Raw genomic sequence first — 18,348 nt, 5'->3', positions numbered from 1 at the left:
TTGCAAATATCAGCTCCCCATCTGGGGCTTTTCTCTTCAGTCTCTTAGCTAATGCATTATTCTTATTTTTTCATTTCAACTTGGACAGTTGAAAATATTGTCAAGAATGTCATTGGCGTGACAGTGTTTGGGAATCCCTGCTATGTGGAACACAGAGTATGGGCAGGGATGTGAATCATTTCTCTAGTGAGCTAGTTCATACTGTACACAGCTTAAGCTTACTTAAGAATGGGTAGGCAGCTCTACTGCATGGGGTTATTCAAGAGCCCAGGTTCTTTCAATCTTGTGGCTCCATCATCTCTGGCAGATTGTCTTCCTCTGCTTGGTTGAAGCTCATTCACCATGATTTTATCTGCATTCCTACTCTAAGGAAAAGAGGAAGTAGAGGGCAAGCCACTTCCTTTTTAGGAAATGACCCAGAACTAACTAACATCCTCTTGGCCACATCTTAGTCACTTCTCTACAGCTGGCTGCTAGGAAGGCTTGAAAGTATATTCATTAGCTGGGCAGCCAAGTGGTGTCATTAAAACTCTATTACTATGGAAGAGGATATATTAGGGGACAGTAGCCATCCACCAGAGATAGAACATGGAGCTGTCATAGTTAAAATCAGATCTTCTTACTCAGGACAACCAGAAAGCAGAAGTTACGCAAGCCTTTGCTTGAAGTCACTTCTGAGGTTAATAGAAAGTTGAATGGATGATTTTTCTCTTGCTTTCAAATGAGCAAAAAGAGTTGGGAAAAAACGGCATAAAAGAGGGAGCCAAGCATCAATTGTGTCAGACGCCCCCACCAAGCCAGTACTACACACCTCCAGCCCCACCCTCAACCTTCCAAAGACTGAGTTGACAGAGAGGTAAGAGGAAGTTGTTGAGTAATTGCCTTGTGGGGAATGCAATTTTCTGTGGTAAGGGGTAATTCCTTCCTCATCCTGGGAGAAGGGAGAAGGCTGTGTCCCTTCTCAAAGGTAAAGGAGTAAAGCTCAAAAAAAAAAAAAAAAAAAATACTCCTAAAACCAGAGCAGTGTTTCTCATTCCAGGGCAATTTTGCACCCCGGGTAGGGTGGCCCACAATCCTGGTTTGGGTTGGGACTGAGGACTTTCTGCATGTTTTAGTTTCCTATGGCTGCTATAACCAATAAGCATAAATTTTAGTGGATTCAATGATGCGTACTTATTATCTTACAGTTCTGGAAGTCAGGAGTCTCCCTAGACTGAAATCAAGGTGTTGCGACAGGATTGGGTTCCTTCCGGAGGTTCTTGGGGCGAATCCATCTCTTGCCTTTTTCCACTTCTCGAGGCTGACTGCAGTCCTCGGCTCGTGGCCCCCTCCCATCTTCAACGTCAGCGAGTGCGTCCCTCTGATCTCTGCTCTTGGCGTCACATCTCCTTCTCTGACTCTAGCATGGCTGTCTCCCTCTTCTAAGGACCCTTGTGATTACAACAGGCTACATCATCCAGGATAATCACCCCAACTCAAGACACCCAACTAATCACATCTGCCAAGTCCCTTTGGCCATGGAAGGTCATGTATTCGCAGGTGTGGAGGATTTTCACATGGACAGCTTTGGGGGCACCACAGCAGGTGCACCACACCAAGACATGGGGCTTTTAGGCATAACGCCAGGGAAGTCAGTCACCCTAGCACCAGGAGACATTCAGCAATTTCTGCAGACACTTGTGACGGTCGCAACTGTCATCTAGTGGATAGAGGTCTTAGAGAAGAAGGAGCAGTGAGCAGCACTGGCATGGAATCGATACCTGAGTTCCCCGTGGCTTACATCCTGGGGAAGAGACACTTGAGTGGCTCTTGTGGACGGGTGCCAAGAGGTATCTGCCCTGTTAGTGCCGTACTCTGAAGATAGGGCTACCAAGTGAGGTCTACCAGCAAGGGCAGACTGCCAGGGCAGGGCTAGAGGAGGCTGGTTGAGGTTGGGCCAGGGCCAGACCTTCCTAAGAGGGAATTGTGCAGGGAGGAAGCTTCCCGTGCTGACTTATGTATCCCATGAGAGAATCAGCCTTGGGATGCCTGGCACAAAGACGGCATCATGTTAGCAAAGGAACCAACAGCAGAAAAGAAAACGAGCAGATGGTCTTTGTATCCCTCCCTCCCGTTGTCCCTGGAAATGAAATGGGAAAAAGGGAACAGACAGACCAAGCCCACACACAGTTTCCTTCCTTGCTCACAGCTCTTTTAGCCAAAAGTCTGACCTGCAGTGGGGGTGTGGGAAAGTTTTGAATGAGATACGTGATTAGAATTTAAGCTGGACTGATGTCGCTTGTCCTGTGAGACTTCTGGATGACCGAAGGCAGGATCACCCAGCCTCAGCAATTCAAACGCACTGCTCTTTATTCATGTCACCCAGAAAACTGTTGGTTCTGGGCTCTGGTGCAAGATTCCACCACACTTTTGAGTTTTGGACTGAGGTCCTCTCATGTCTCCAACAATGCTTTTGGTCAATGGAAATATTATACTTTTAAGACATAAAACTAGATTATGAAAGATTTAACTTGTTCCCGTTGTGGCGCAGTGGTTAAAGAATCCAACTAGGAATCATGACGTATGGGTTCAATCCCTGGCCTCGCTCAGTGGGTTAAGGATCCAGCGTTGCCTTGAGCTGTGGTGTAGGTTGCAGACGCGGCTCGGAGCGGCTCGGATCCCGTGTTGCTGTGGCTCTGGCGTAGGCCGGTGGCTACAGCTCTGATTAGACCCCTAGCCTAACTCCGTATGCCGCAGGAGCAGCCCTCGGAAAAGGTAAAAAGACAAAAAACAACAAAAAAACTCTACCTTGTCAAAAATAGAAGCCTGCTTCATTAGCATACAGAACTCTTATTCAAATAACAGAATCTAAATGCACTCACCGTACAGAATAAGTTAGTTATTATATTTTATATTCCTTTTATTTTTATTTTTATTTTTTAAATTTTTTATTGAAGTATAGTTGATTTACAATATTGTGCCAATTTCTGCTGTTCAGCAAAGTGACCCAGTCACACATACATAAACATTCCTTTTCTTATATTATCTTCCATTCTGATCTATTCCCTTTAAATGACTCATACCACAGAATTAAAGGCATGATATTCATGATTTTGGTATTTGCTATATTTTTCACTTGAAAACAGCCTAAAGGGAGTTTTAGAGACACGGTTTATGATACAGTTAGTCCTAATTACAACACTCTTTGAAAACATCTTAATAGTATAAAATTAAATGCTACCAAATGGAAATAGAGACCTACAGAGAGGAATGAAGAGCATTAGAAATGATAACTGCTTGGGTAAGATTTTTTGCTATTATTATTTAAAAGAAAATTAATGTACTGTTTAAATAAAAATAACAATGTAGCTTAAAGATACATGAAAACTTGTATATAGATATATAAGCATAATAGCACAAAAAGAGGGAGGAATAGAAGTGAAAATACACACTTGTAAGGTGCTTATACTATATTTGAAGTGGTAAAATGTCACCTAAAGGTAGACTGTGATAGATCGAAAGGGTATATACCAAAAACCTGAAAGGAACCAAAATAGCAAAGCAAAGCATTATAACTAGCAAGCCAACAAAGAAGATGGAATGGAATCATAAAAACATGTAATTAATTTAAAGAAGCCAGAAAAAGAAAAAAGAAAAAAAAAAAAGGAAGGACTAAATAACAGATGAGACAAAAGGAAAACAAATAGCAAGATGACCAATTTAAACCTAACCTTATCACTAGTCATATTAACGCAAGTGGGATCTAAACATCCAAATTAAAAGGCAAACATCGTTCAGAATGGATTAAAAAAGTGAGACAAGTATATATGTCCCATAAGAAACATACTTTATGCATAAAGACAAAAAAAAGATTAAAAGTAAATGCTAGAAAAATACATCGTGCCAAAGCTAATCAAAAGAAAAACAGAGTGGCTATAATAATATCTGGCAAAATCAATGGCAGCACAAATTTTTTTTTTTTTTTTTTTTTTGTCTTTTGCTAGGGCTGCACCTGCAGCATATGGAGATTCCCAGGCTAGGGGTCGAATCAGAGCTATAGCCACCGGCCTACACCACAGCCACAGCAACGCAAGACAAAATTTTTACCAGAGATTTTTTTTTAAAGTCATTTCTTAATGATAAAGGTGTCAATTCAGCAGGAAAACATAATAATCCTACATTTTTATGCCTCTTACAGCAAAGTGTCAAAATACATGAAGCCAAAGTGATCGAAGTGCAAGGAAAAACAGACAAGTCCATAATTACAGTGAAAGAGTTCAATAACTTCTGTCAATCGCTTATAGAACAAATAGAAAATCAGGGAGAATATAGAAGATTCAACCAGAATCATTCATCAATTTGACCCAATCGACATTTATAGAACATTCCTCCCCCACAAAAACAACGCAGACATTCTTTTGAAGGGCCTGAGGAATGTTTAGCAAATTAGATTATAACCTGACTCATAAACAAATTCAAAAAATGTTCAAGGTTCAAGCCATACAAAGTATATTCTCTGACTACCATGAATTAAATTTGAAATTAAAAGGATGGAATGAGAAATCTTTGAGATTATTAAATGTGTGACTTTAAAAAGTTACTCACTGGAGTTCCCCTCGTGGCGCAGCAGAAATGAACCAACTAAGAATCTCAAGGTTTTGGGTTCAATCCCTGGCCTCGCTCAGTGGGTTAAGGATCTGGCATTGCTGTGGCTGTGGTGTAGGCCGGCAGCTGTAGCTCTGATTCAACCCCTAGCCTGGGAACCTCCATATGCCATGGGTGCAGCCCTAAAAAGAAAAAGAAATAAAAACATTTTTAAAAATTAAAAGCAAATTAAAAAGTTACTCACTGCCCCTTCAGATCCTATTTTAGGGCAAAAAATCAGGACAAATCTGAATTCAACAGGAGTTGACTCTCTTTCCACAACAAAGTCCGAGACTGTGACTGAGTCACGTGAATTAGTCACACCCCGAGAGAGCTCTGCTTGCCACCACGCTAAGGGGGAGCAGCTCTTGTTATACAGGCTAAAGAAAATATTGCCTGCCTTGAAAAAAAAGATCTCTTCCCACCCACCTCAGGCCATAACACATCACAGAAAAGCATTCCAGACTGCTGGTTCATAATAAATTTCAACTGACTAGGGGAGATTAGGGGATCCATCCGGGCTGTGGGGGCGGGGGTGGAGGATTGGAGATAAAGGAAAAAAAAAACCTTTTAGTGGAGATTTTATTTCCTACCTTAACAAGCAAAAGGTTGACTTTTCGTCACTGCTTTGTCACCCTAGAAAGAATAATCTAATAGCTCTTTAACAAACATTTCCCCGGTTCTATGGTAGGAAGCGCCCTGGCTGAAACCTTTTAAGAACAACCCTCTCCTCTCCCACCAGGCTCTGTCTCCACCACTGGGATGCTGGTCAGTGGGTCTAGATAGTAGAAGCCAAGGACTTTGGGTCAAGACCTGTGTAAATAGATTGGGAACCAAGAGGAAATAAAGAAGTCATACGAGTATAATGGAAATATGGAAGAGGCAGAGAGGGTATGTTCTATCTTTGTGTAATATGACAGGAAGGTCACTGATAATATCTAGAATTCATAAATCACAAGGTAGGGGCAGAAGAGGTGTAGAAAGAACTGCGAGAAGAAATAACTCAAAGAGACGTGGTTGAGTAAGGGAGGGCAGGGTACTATGGCTTATAACTGTGTGCGTATCTTTGATTTTTAAAGAACATTTTAGGGAACTCCTGTTGTGGCCCAGTGGGTTAGGGATCTGAGGTTGTCTCTGTGAGAAGGCAGGTCTGATCCCTGGCCTCTCTGAATGGGTTAAGGATCCGGCGTTGCCACAAGCTGTGGCGTAGGCTGGCAGCTGCAGCTCTGATTCAACCCCTGGCCTGAGAAATTCCATATACCGCATGTGCGGCCATACAAAGGAAAAAAAAATTAAGAGTATAGTAAAAGCCATTCAAATTAGTGGGTTGAAGAGTTCAAGATTTCAGAATACAAATAATGACAGTTTTGTAGGTGTGTTGTCCCCAGGATCTGATCACCAATGATGAACTGCAGTATCTCTCCCTCTCATTTGGTTTCTTCAAACTTCATACTCATTTGTCAGATTATACACCTAAAATGCCTTAGTCATTTCTCTTCTTTTTTTTTTTTTTTTTTTTTGTCTTTTTGCCTTTTCTAGGGCCGCTCCCATGGCACATGGAGGTTCCCAGGCTAAGGGTCTAATCGAAGCTGTAGCTGCAGGCCTATACCAGGGCCACAGAAACGCAGGATCCAAGCCGCATCTGCAACCTACACCACAGCTCAAGGCAACGCCGGATCCTTAACCCACTGAGCAAGGCCAGGGTTCGAACCCGCAACCTCATGGTTCCTAGTCGGATTCATTAACCCCTGCACCACGATGGGAACTCTGGTCATTTCTCTTCTTAAAGCATTTAATAGCCTCCCACTTGCTGCATCCCCACTGGCTTCACCACAGCAAAATGCTTCATGTCCCCACACACCCAGCCTGAGTGCCTCTAGCCATGTTCTCTGCCCCGACCTGCAGCCATTCTTCAAAAATAAGCAGCGTATTACTTCCACCACCTGGGACGCCTCCTCTGAGAACCTGCAAGCTGAATGGGGGTCCCTTTCCTCTTTTCCCTAAGTCTTTGTGAACACGGCCATCTCTGTTCCAACAAAGTTACACAGGGTGGTACCGTTAGTTTCCCTACTAGATCATTTCATTTCATCAGTTTCTGTATCCCAATGCCCATTACTGAGTGCTTAGCAAATGCTCAGTGTTTTCTTAGTTCTGTGAATGCTAATCTCACAAGGACTAAGAGGAGGAAGTGGCTGACAAAAATGAGAGCTAATTTTCACTCTTGGTTAATCTTCATCAGCCACACAATGATCCCTTTACACACACACACACACACACACTTGCACACGCACGCACACACGCGCCCAAAGCACATAAGCAATCTGTCCTTACGCATGGGCAGGGTAGGCTGTTGCCTTAAGGGCATGATTTGAAAAGTTATTGATGGTTCAAAACCAATCTTATGGTAACCATAAGTGAAACCATTAGGGAGAAAGAGGAATTGAGAGGGTGGGAATAACATATACATGCTACTGTATAAAATAGATGATAACAAGAACCTACTGTATAGGGAAATCTACTCAATAATTTGTAATAACCTATACGGGAAAAAAGAATGGATATATGTATAACTGATTCACTTTGCTGTATACCTGAAACTAACACAACATTGTAAGTCAACTAGATGCCAATAAAACTTTAAAAAGAAAAAGAAAGATTCCCTGAATCCACTCCAGAATACCTTATCCATCAGCTGCTATACGGCCAGAGAAGCCACCTGCAAATTGTTACCAAGTGAAGAAATGCCTCTTTGAGCTTCCTGCATTTAAGCACAAACGATCCTGAGAGAGGTTACCCTGGATTATGTTCACTAGCCCCCTTGGAGCTATTTCCCCCGCCCACGCCCCACCCTCAGAGCCAGGAGCATCGAAGATCATAAGCCAGAGAGGGGAGTTGGTTAAGGCCGGAGGAAGGCAGTTCTGGCAACCGGGGGCGGCGCCTAAAGACATCCCTCTGGGGACCGCTGCTCTGCGAGGAAGAGCACAGCCTCCGGAATCAGGGCAGGCTGGTTTGACTTGCCTCTGACTCTTATCTCCGCGAGGTGGGGCAGGTTATTTTACCTCTCGGAGTCTTAGTTGCTCTTACAAGGCCACATTCTCCTCCTATAGTTGTGGAATTCAATGGTGCAATTCCCGCTGAGCTCTTCAAGAGGGAGCAGGACAGGGTCTCAGCAAGCGATAAGTTAATTATCACCCACATTCCCGGAAGTGGATGGACAGAAAACACAGACCTAGGGAGAGAAAGCCAGAGGGCACTAAAAACAACTCTCAAATATTTTAAGATCGTGCCTGGCGCCTCGAGTCTTGTACATTTCCCAGAATTTCTCTACAGGGGAATAGCTTGCAACATCTCCCAGGGTCCTACTAGGCCCATCTCAACCGGTGCTCTGGATCCTTCTCTTACCTTTCTCCCCATTTCCACCTATAACCCTAGGAACCCTAGAAACTCATTTATTCTAAAACAATAACTGTCAGGGAGCCCATGGTGCTTTGAAGTCTCAAGGAGGGCAAACAGATTCAATCTTTCTGGAAAGGATTTTGTACATCAAAACCCCTGGAAGTTTTCACACAGTTTGACCCGTTCCTTCCCCTTTCGGAAACCAACCTTGAGGAAATAATTTGACAAAAAGTTTAGGCACAAAAATGTTCGCCACTGCCTTATTTACCATAGCAAAAAATTGAGACTCAACTATCGCAATAGGGAACTAATTCCATAAATAATGACACATCTGTACATTGGTTTATTTGGCAGCCCTTAAATATGAAGAATTTTTAGTAACCTAGGAAAATATTTATGATGTAAAGTTAAGGGAACTAAACAGGTTAAAAATTGCATGTATCCTTTAACTTCACCTTTGTAACATTAAAATAATGTATTTTTTATTTTTTTATTTTTTTTGCTTTTTGGGGCCATGCACGTAGCATATGGAGATTCCTGGGCTAGGGGTGGAATTGGAGCTGCAGCTGTCGGCCTACACCACAGCCACAGCAACACGGGATCCAAGCTATGGCTGCAACCTACACCACAGCTCCCAGCAACACCACATCCCTAACCCACTGGGCAAGACTAGGGATTGAACCTGAAACCTCATAGTTCGTAGTCGGATTTGTTTCTGCTGTACCACATCAGGAACTCTGAATGTATTTTTTTTTTCTTTTTTGTCTTTTTGCCTTTTCTGGGGCCTCTCCCTTGGCATATGGAGGTTCCCAGGCTAGGGGTCGAGTCAGAGCCGTAGCCACCAGCCAACGCCAGAGTCACAGCAACGCAGGATCCAAGCCGAGTCTGCAGCCTACACCACAGCTCACGGCAATGCTGGATCCTTAACCCACTGAGCGAGGCGAGGGATCGAACCTGAAACCTCATGGTTCCTAGTCAGATTCATTTCTGCTACACCACAATGGGAACTCCGAATGTATTTTTAAAAAGATTGAAAGCAGAGTTCCCTTGTGGCCTAGCAATTAAGGATCCAGCATTGTCACTGCTATGGCTCAGGTTCAATCCCTGACTCAGGGATTTCCACACTTTTTTCCAAAAGGAATTAAAAAAAAAAAAAAGACCGATGAGCTGTGGTATAGGTCACAGATGTGGCTCAGATCCCATGTGGCTGTACCTGTGGCTAGGCCTGCAGCTACCACTCTGATTCAACCCCTAGCCTGGGATCTTCCATATGCTGTGGGTGTGGCCCTAAAAAGACAAAGAAAAAAAAAAAAAAAAAGACTGAAAGCAAAACACAAAATGTTGACAGGATATATCTCCAGATGAAAGGATTACAGATGTTTTTCTTTTCTTCTTTATATTTTTCTACATGAAGCATGTATTAACTTATAAATAGAAAAACAATAAACATTGTCTTAGAAATAAGTATAAAGATAGGAGAAGCCCCTAAATGGGTAACTGTGCCCAAACTGGAAATGTTCCCAGACATATTAAAGGGAGAGAAATAATAAGCTTTCTCACACACTGAGTGACAAGAGACTATGACAAGCAAACTTGGCTTTCGAGGTGTTTTCTTAAGAGTAGTAGGAAATTGTGACTCTTTCCGAAGGAAAATGAAATCTGCTTTTTAAAAGATTTTGTAAAGGTATTTCTTTTGATACAAACTGCTGTTGTGTATATTAACTTCCTCTCCAGCCCCCCGAGCACAGGGCCACTCGGTCAGCCTGTTACGGAACTTGTTCTCAGTGCGGGACTGTGCCTGGTTTTATTTCTTCTACAGGTTAAAATAAAGACATTGTGCTCAAACGCCAGGTAATACCATTCCCTGTAGAGAGAAATTCAGGAAAAAGTAGGTTAGTACTGAATACTTTGTAAAAGAGATTAGTAAATAAAAGCCCTGAGAAGTGGGCCCTGGGCATACTGTTTACAAGGAGGTCTTGAGCATTCATCTCAATTGAAGAAAACTCCACAAAATTTAGTTTCCAATTAAATAATATCTGGTGTTTTGATGCCGTCATAAAAATGTACAGCATCTTTCATTTCAATCATCAAATTACTGTTGAGCCAAAGAATAAAATTACAAACTCATAGACCTAGAGAACAGACTTGCAGGTGCCAAGGGGAAAGGGGAGGCAGTGGGATGGACTGAGAGTTTGGGGGTAGTAGATGCAAATTATTCCGTGGAGAATGGATAAGCAATGAGGTCCTGCTGTAAGCACAGGGAACTATATCCAATCACTTGTGATAGACATGATAGGAGATAATATGAGAAAAAGAATGAATATATATGACTAACTGGGTCATTTTGCTGTACAGCGGAAATTGATAGAACATTGTAAATCATCTGTATTAAAAAAAAATTTTTTTTTAAGGGAGTTCCCGTTGTGGCTCAGCAGAAACAATCCAACTAGGGACCATGAGATTGCAGGTTCGATCCTTGGTCTTGCTCAGTGGGTTAAGGATCTGGCATTGCTGTGAGCTGTGGTGTAGGTTGCAGACGTAGCTCGGATCCCATGTTGCTGTGGCTGTGGCATAGGCCGGCAGCTGCAGCTCCAATTCCACCCCTAGCCTAGCCTGGGAATCTCCATATGCCGTGGGTGCAGCCCCAAAAAAGCAAAAAAAAAAAAAAAAAAATTAAAAAGAATAAAATTGTGGTTATGACGAATTAGTTAAATGTTTAAAATGTAAGCAACAAACAATATGATGGCAGTAAATATTTTTAAGTCTTTACTATGTTCCCGCTACTATGCACAGTAACTTCTGTGTGATTACTCCCACGCATCACTTTATCAGATGGGCACTGTTTTCTCCAGATAAGGAACCCGGAGAACAAAGATCCTATTAGAGTGGATCCACCTCACACTGAGATCTGCTCAGTAAAGGGATGTTTTTCTAGCTCCCTTTTCCTTTAGTCTCACCGCTCTGCGAACCCGCAGAGACGAGCCAGTTACAGACTCACAGAGGCAACCACAGTTTCCTCCTCCTGCCTGGGCTCTGTGCACCTCAAGGCAGAGCCACAAGCAAACATGAGCCGCATCACTGCCCTGCAAGCTCCTTTTCCTCTGGTCCTGCTCATCTCTGGAGCCCCTGAGACAGGAGTGATAAGGGAGAGGGATGTGGTGCTGCCAGTAGAAAAATTAAAGTGCCTTCTCTTCCAGGGGCAAAACCTTTCCAACCCACACTGTTGGAGAAAAAGCGAATTGAATTAGCGAAAACTTTGATTTCTAGCAAACTTGCAGAATGATGCAATTGTATTACTCATGAAGGAACTTGTAATATACTTTGGTTATTAGTACCAAGCAATACTTGATAGTGGGACTTAGATGATATCTGATCATGTGCTGAAAAGAGTATCTTGAACTCGCGACAGTTCTTTGTAAAACGCACACAGCAGCTTGCGTCAATGGTTTCCCTACATCTGCACTTGCATCCCATCGCAGGAACCAAAGGAATTCTTTTTAAGATAGATCATGTATTTCCTCTGCTCAAAGCCATCCAATGGCCACCACCTCATTCAAAATAAAAGCCAGAGAGGGAAACAACTTAAGTCTCTATCCATGGATGAGTGGATAAAGAAAATGTGTGTATATACATAACTTAACCATGAAAAAGGAAATCTTGCCGTTTACCACAGCTTGAACGGACCTTGAGACCATTACGCCAAGTGAAATAAGTCGGACAGAGAAAGACAAACACTGTATGAGCTCACTCATAGGAGCTGGGAAAAAAAAAAAAATGAACTCATAGAAAGAGAACAGATTGATGGTTGCCAGAGGCAGGGGTGGGGAATGAATGAAGGTGGTCAAAAAAGTAGAAACTTCTGGTTACAAGATTTTTTAAAAATGTCCTGGGATATAATGGTGACTATGGTTAACAAGCCTGTATTGTATATTTGAAAGTTGCTAAGAGAATAGATCCTAAAAATTCTCATCACTGGAAAAACAAATTTGTAAACTATGTAAGGTGAGGACATTAACTAGATTTACCATGGTGATCGTTTCACAGTATATACTCACGCTGAATCATTATGTTGTATGCCTTAGACTCATCCAATGTTATTTGTCTATTACATCTCAATAAAACCAGGGGAAAAAATTTTTTTAAAAAGCCCGAGATCTCATATGACCTTCAGTAGATTAGCTGAGGATCCTATGGAACCTAGAGCTTCCTACTTGGGGCCTGAGCCTGAATCCTTCAAGCTCCGCAAGTGTGGAGAACCAGTTCTGCAAGGTCTAAGCAAAGGGTTTTTACTTAATCACCCTCTGTATCCTCTCCGCATCTTCTCTGTCCTCCCTCCTTGATTTATTTTTGGGGGCGCACCTCGGCATATGTGGTTCCAGGACCATAGATCAGATCCATGCCATAGCTGCAACCTACACCACAGCTGCAGCAACACTAGGTCTTTAACTCTGTGCCAGGCTAGGGCTCCAGAGACACCAATCCTGCTGCACCACATCAGGAACTCACTCCAGTAAATGTTTGACAACATGGACTAATTAAGTTCGTTCCCCAGTGCCTTGGACCACAGATTGAACTCCATCACATTAGCATCAAAAAATTGCTCCTTAATCAGAAGTCCATGAGCCCTGAACAAGTCAAGATAAAAAGCACAATTGTAAACTGAGTGACTGATGCAATTAAAGTTATTAGTAAGTAAGGGCTTGCCTACAAAAATAAAGCAGCAAGATTAAACAATGAGACTATGACTGGTAGCAATTCCAGAATTTTTGCTTACTTTAAGAGCATAAAATTAACTAAATAGATTTGTTTAAATAGAAGATGAACCAATTATTGAATTTATTTTTGAAAGAACTGATCTGTGTTTTTGGCAGTGTTCCAATAGATAAATTAAGAAGCCTAAAATTTACATATTAAGAAATCCAGGTGTTCCCGTGTGGCTCAATGGGCTAAGGATCTGGTGTTGTCATCACAGTAGCTCAAGTCGCTGCTGTGGTGCAGGTTTCATCCCTGGCCTGGGGACTTCCACATGCCATGGGTGAAGAAGCCAAAAAAAAAGAAAGAAAGAAATCCAGCATATTTCCATCTTGGAACAAAAGTACCCTTGAAGTTTCTGCAAATCAATATACTTTAATTAAACAACAATAAGCTTATTCAAAGTTAAAGTTATTTCATAGCTAATCATATGACCTATTTCCTTGATATTCTTAATTAAATTCCTCTGTTTTTCTTTAATAAAAATATAGAACTCAAGCTAACTATGAAAGTTTGCATTGTTACTCAATATATGAGGATTGAATTAAACATTTTTTGACCAGATGAGTAAATTAATTTTTCCAGGCATATATCTTCATTAGTTTCCCTGATTGAAAAGCTGACACGCTGGGAGTTTCCAACTGAGTTTTGCTTCCCAATGAAAACGACCCTGTGAATTCCAGAAATTACCTTCTCGGCCAGGCTTTATAACCACAGGCCTCTTGTTAGGGGGCTTACTAATTACAATAGGACATTAGAAAACTTTTGACTTCTCTCTCTTCTTATTTAGAATTAGAGACGAGATGGAGGGGGGGCGATAGAGAGAGGAGAAATTTGTAGTGAACTAAGAACGGAATTAATTTGAAAAATCATTGAGTATAAAATGTTCTGGGGAGTTCCCGTCGTGGCGCAGTGGTTAACGAATCCGACTAGGAACCATGAGGTTGCGGGTTCAGTCCCTGCCCTTGCTCAGTGGGTTAGCGATCCGGCGTTGCCGTGAGCTGTGGTGTAGGTTGCAGACGCAGCTCGGATCCCGCGTTGCTGTGGCTCTGGGCGTAGGCAGGTGGCTACAGCTCCCATTCGACCCCTGGCCTGGGAACCTCCATATGCCGCGGGAGCGGCCCAAAGAAATAGCAAAAAGACAAAAAAATAATAATAATAATAATAAATAAATAAATAAATAAATAAAATGTTCTGAAATATTTTCTTATATTCAATGTAAAATAAATTTGTTTTATGCAAATCTACCATCTCGTTCAAGACGATTAGTCAGCCTTCCCTTTTAATGCTAGAGAGAAGTCTGGAAACTACAATTGAAATTTTGTTCTCTTTGAGTTATTTCAAGCTGTCTTTAATTCACTTCCTATGTGTGTTGCTGTTTGTTTATTTGCATGGGTTTTCTGATTTCAAAACAAAACTGGTCTCAGATGCAGCTGTCCTGGCTTGTTGATTGAATCTTTGCACATTCCAACTGCATTTTCCAGTGGAATGTTGAATTTAATGAATGAAAGACCAGATGTTCCAGGTACATCAGCCTGAGTTGAGAAGGGAATATGTGACAGGGCCCCAGTGCCTTTTAAATTCGTTAATAAATTACAATTCATTCCAACTCTTCAAAATTACCATCCTCTACCTTGTTGTATAGTAGAAAATTGACAGAACACTGTAAACCAGCTATAATGGAAAACAAATAAAATAAAAATCACTTAAAAATAAAATAAAAATTAAAAAGGGGGAAAAAATTACCATCCTTTAAATATAAGCTTAACATGATCTGTTAAGGAGAAAATTATGCTGTCACTCAAAATACTTATAAGATCATTTCACAGACAATATGACTTATTCACATCATCTGATATTAGATGAGTTGTCATAAAAGTGTTTATTTTGTTCTGATAATTTAATTACTGCAAGACCTAAATAATTCAATAGTGTTATAAAAGCAATTGTTTCAACAGTAAAAATGCAGAGAGAGACTAGAGAGTGTCAAATACTCAATAACAAAGCTTTCTTTCCCTGAAACAACTGTAATTAATAGAGTTTTTAAAGCTAGAAGTGAATAGCTGTAAATCTTAAGGATCACTGTACAAACCCAGCATCTGTTACATCTGACTTTTACTCAAGAGGAGTGACATTTATGTATGTATGTACGTATGTCACAAGCTATATTCGTTTACTGGGGTTGCTTTAACAGAGTACCACAGACTGCAGTAACTTAATAGAAATGTGTCTTTACACAACTCCAGAGGCTGTTGAAGGATGATTCTAAGGACCGTGAGAGAAGGATCTATTCCACTGGTCTTTCCTTGGCTTCTAGATGGCCATCTTCTCCTAATATCTTCACAGAGTCTTGCCTCTCTACCAATATGTGCCCAAGTTTCCTCTTCTTATAAGGACAACAGTCATACTGGATTAGGGCCCAAACCTAATGACTTCATTTTCACTTTACCTCTTAAAGACCGTATCTCTAAATACAGTCACATTCTAGGGTACTGAGCATTAAGACTTCAACATATAAATTGGAGGAGGGTATAATTCAACCTATAACATGAGTTCTGTAGGTGGCTTCTGACGTAATTTACCTGCTGGGTTGTTTGGTGTTTTTTTTTTTTTGGCGGGGGGCACTCCCATGGCATGTGGAAGTTCCCAGGCCAGGGATCAAGCCACATGACCTGAGCCACAGCAGTGACAAGCTGAATCCTTAACCTGTTAGGCCACTAGGCAATTCCAGTTTACCTGCTGTTTTGATAAGCCAAGACACTCAGATAAAGCAGGTGTATTGGGTAGGTCATAGCTTCTTTTTCCTATCTAATTCCAAGGTCATGTATTCTTTGGTATCACTTTTTTTTTTTTTTATGGCCATATGTGCAGTATATGGAAGTTCCTGGGCCAGGGATTGAATCTGAGCTGCAGCTGCGACCTACACCACAGCTGCCATAACACAGAATCCCTTAACACACTTTGCCGGGCTGGGGATGGAACCCAGGCCTCTGCACTGACCCACACCACTGCAGTTGGATTCTTAACCCACTGTGCCACAGCGGGTCCTCCTAGTATCACTTTATAACCAATAGCATCCCACATAATATAAATTATGTTCCTGAATAAATATATTACTTTATGGACATTTGTTATGAAAATGTATGCCATAATTAAAATGTCTATAACCCAGAAGGGCTCTTGAAGAGTCAGTAGACTTGGACTCTAGTGTAAGTTCTACCATTGACCAGCTTTGTGATCCAAGCTCTCTGAACTTGAATTTTCTCACAGAATTGTGATGCGCAAATGCAATCATTAATGTAAGAGAGAACTTGAAAACAGAAAAGGGCTCTGCAAATTTTTTCAAAGGTATTTTTAAAACATTTTTAGAGTGAAATATAACACAGATATAGAAAACTACATAATTTTACCACCTAAATTAGTTTTGTTTCTTCCCTTCCAGTCATTATACTTTTATTTTTCCTTCTCACCCTACTGTACTCCCAAATCTCCAGTACAATGTTGAATAGAGTTTTCATTATGAATGGATTTATTGTGGACTCTTAAAACAGACTCAAAATTCTTTGGAAAAAAATTTATGGAAGATCTGATTTATTTATTTTATCAATATTTAGTAGAGCTGCCAGTGAAACCATCTAAGCTTTTACTTAGCCCAATTATCTCTCCTTGGAAGATAATCTGTCATTTTCTCTCTCTCTTGCTTTTTAGGGCTGCACCTGCAGCATATGGAAGTTCCCAGGTTAGGGGTTGAATCAGAGCCACGGCTGCCAGCCTACACTATAGCCACAGCAACGCAGAATCCAAGCTCCATCTGTAACCTACACCACAGCTCACAGCAACACCAGATCCTTAACCCACTGAGTGAGGCCAGGGAATGAACCCACATCCTCATGGATACTAGTTGGGTTTGTAACCACTGAGCCTCAACAAGAACTCTCGCTCTGATTGTTTCTAAGACTTTGTTTTCGCCACTGGTTTTCTGCTGTTTCACTACAATGAGTTTAAGTGAGGGTTTGGTTTGTTCCTTTGTTTTTTAACTTAACTGGCTTGAGAATTATTAATGTGTGGATTGGTATCTTTTATCAGTTCTGGAAAATGCTCAACTGTTAAAAACTTTTCAAATATTACTCTTTCCAATTTTCCCCCTCTCTCTCCTCACATCCTGGTGCTCCAGTTAAACATGTTGGATCATCTCTCAGTATTCTAAGGCAGAATTAAAATATGGAAGACATTTCACAAAGTCTAGAATACACACAAATGCAGAGAGAAACCTGTTTTCTTATTTCAGGAGCAAACCCCGTAAAATGATATTATATTCTCCCACTTGACAGAACCTGTTTGAGAATTTTGAAGATAATCTCAGCTAAAAGGATTAACTCCACAACTGGCTAAGTACATTCCTTCTGCTTATGTTGGTTTTGAATTTTTAAAAATATGCCTAGCTCCATTATTACTATCAATCATAACTTTTCATTGGGGATTTATTTAAAGAATCTTTTTCATGCTAAATAAATATGGAGATTTAAATTTTTTTTCCTTGACTGGACAGCTATGACTATTTGTATATGTTTCAAATACGACAGAAAATGAAAAGTGTTACAGTGGAAGAGAAAAACCATCTTAATAATTTGTCTAATTTTAGTGGAAATTTTCATCTGTGATTAGTGCATCAGTTTGAAATATTTAATTCTGATCAAGAGACTCTAGTAATTACATTAGCGTCTATTGTTGGCTGCCATTATAAGACACACTGGAAAGAAAGTTAACGGTGCCGTGCAATTTGGGGGAAATCTATTTTTCCTACACCTGGGTTTTTGCTAGATAAAAACAAAGCTAGATAAACTAGACAACATTTTTGCTAGATGAAGAGAAAGCTTCTGGATGAAAACAGGGGAATTTTTTTTCTTTTTGTTGTTACCAGAGAATGTTGATCTCAAAGTAGTAACAGTATAGACAGGAGCAGTCATTTATATAGGCCAGTATATATTTACATAAGGTAATAAGCTGAGGATAGACCTTGTGACCATAATCATTTGTGAGTGAATCCAGGTAAAGGGGTTCAGCCTAACAAGTCAATACATTGTCAATAATTACTCTGATTAAATTATAAGCCCTTATTTGTATGTTTGGCTTGATAGACCTAAAACATCCTATTTCTGTCATATAAAGGACCACAGGGCGGTTGGCCAGGGACACATCTCTGTGGGACACAGGGGGCTCTTGACATGGTGGCCACCAACAATAAAACACCACCAGTGACGCAGGTGGCAAATCTCTGGCATTGGAGGCAACCAGAACCGGAAGGCATGGTAAGGAGCCAACAGCTACAGGGTTTAGTCTCAAGGGACATTTGAGTTCCCTATCCTCTAATGGATATTATCAGAGGAATTACAATAACCCTGGGGAAAAAAAAAAAAACAGGGAAGACTGCTAATCAAGTTAGGGGTTCTTGGGGCCATTACAATTCAGAGTATTAAGGTAATTGTAATCGTATTCATATACTGAGGTTGTTGAAGCCTTATATGGATTATGTTTTCAACTATTAAAATTTCTTTTTTTTTTTTTTTGTCTCCAGCA

The sequence above is a fragment of the Sus scrofa genome, chromosome 1, assembly GCF_000003025.6.
Source record: "Sus scrofa isolate TJ Tabasco breed Duroc chromosome 1, Sscrofa11.1, whole genome shotgun sequence".
Lineage (NCBI taxonomy): Eukaryota > Metazoa > Chordata > Mammalia > Artiodactyla > Suidae > Sus > Sus scrofa.
Note: the sequence above shows the minus strand (reverse complement) of the source record.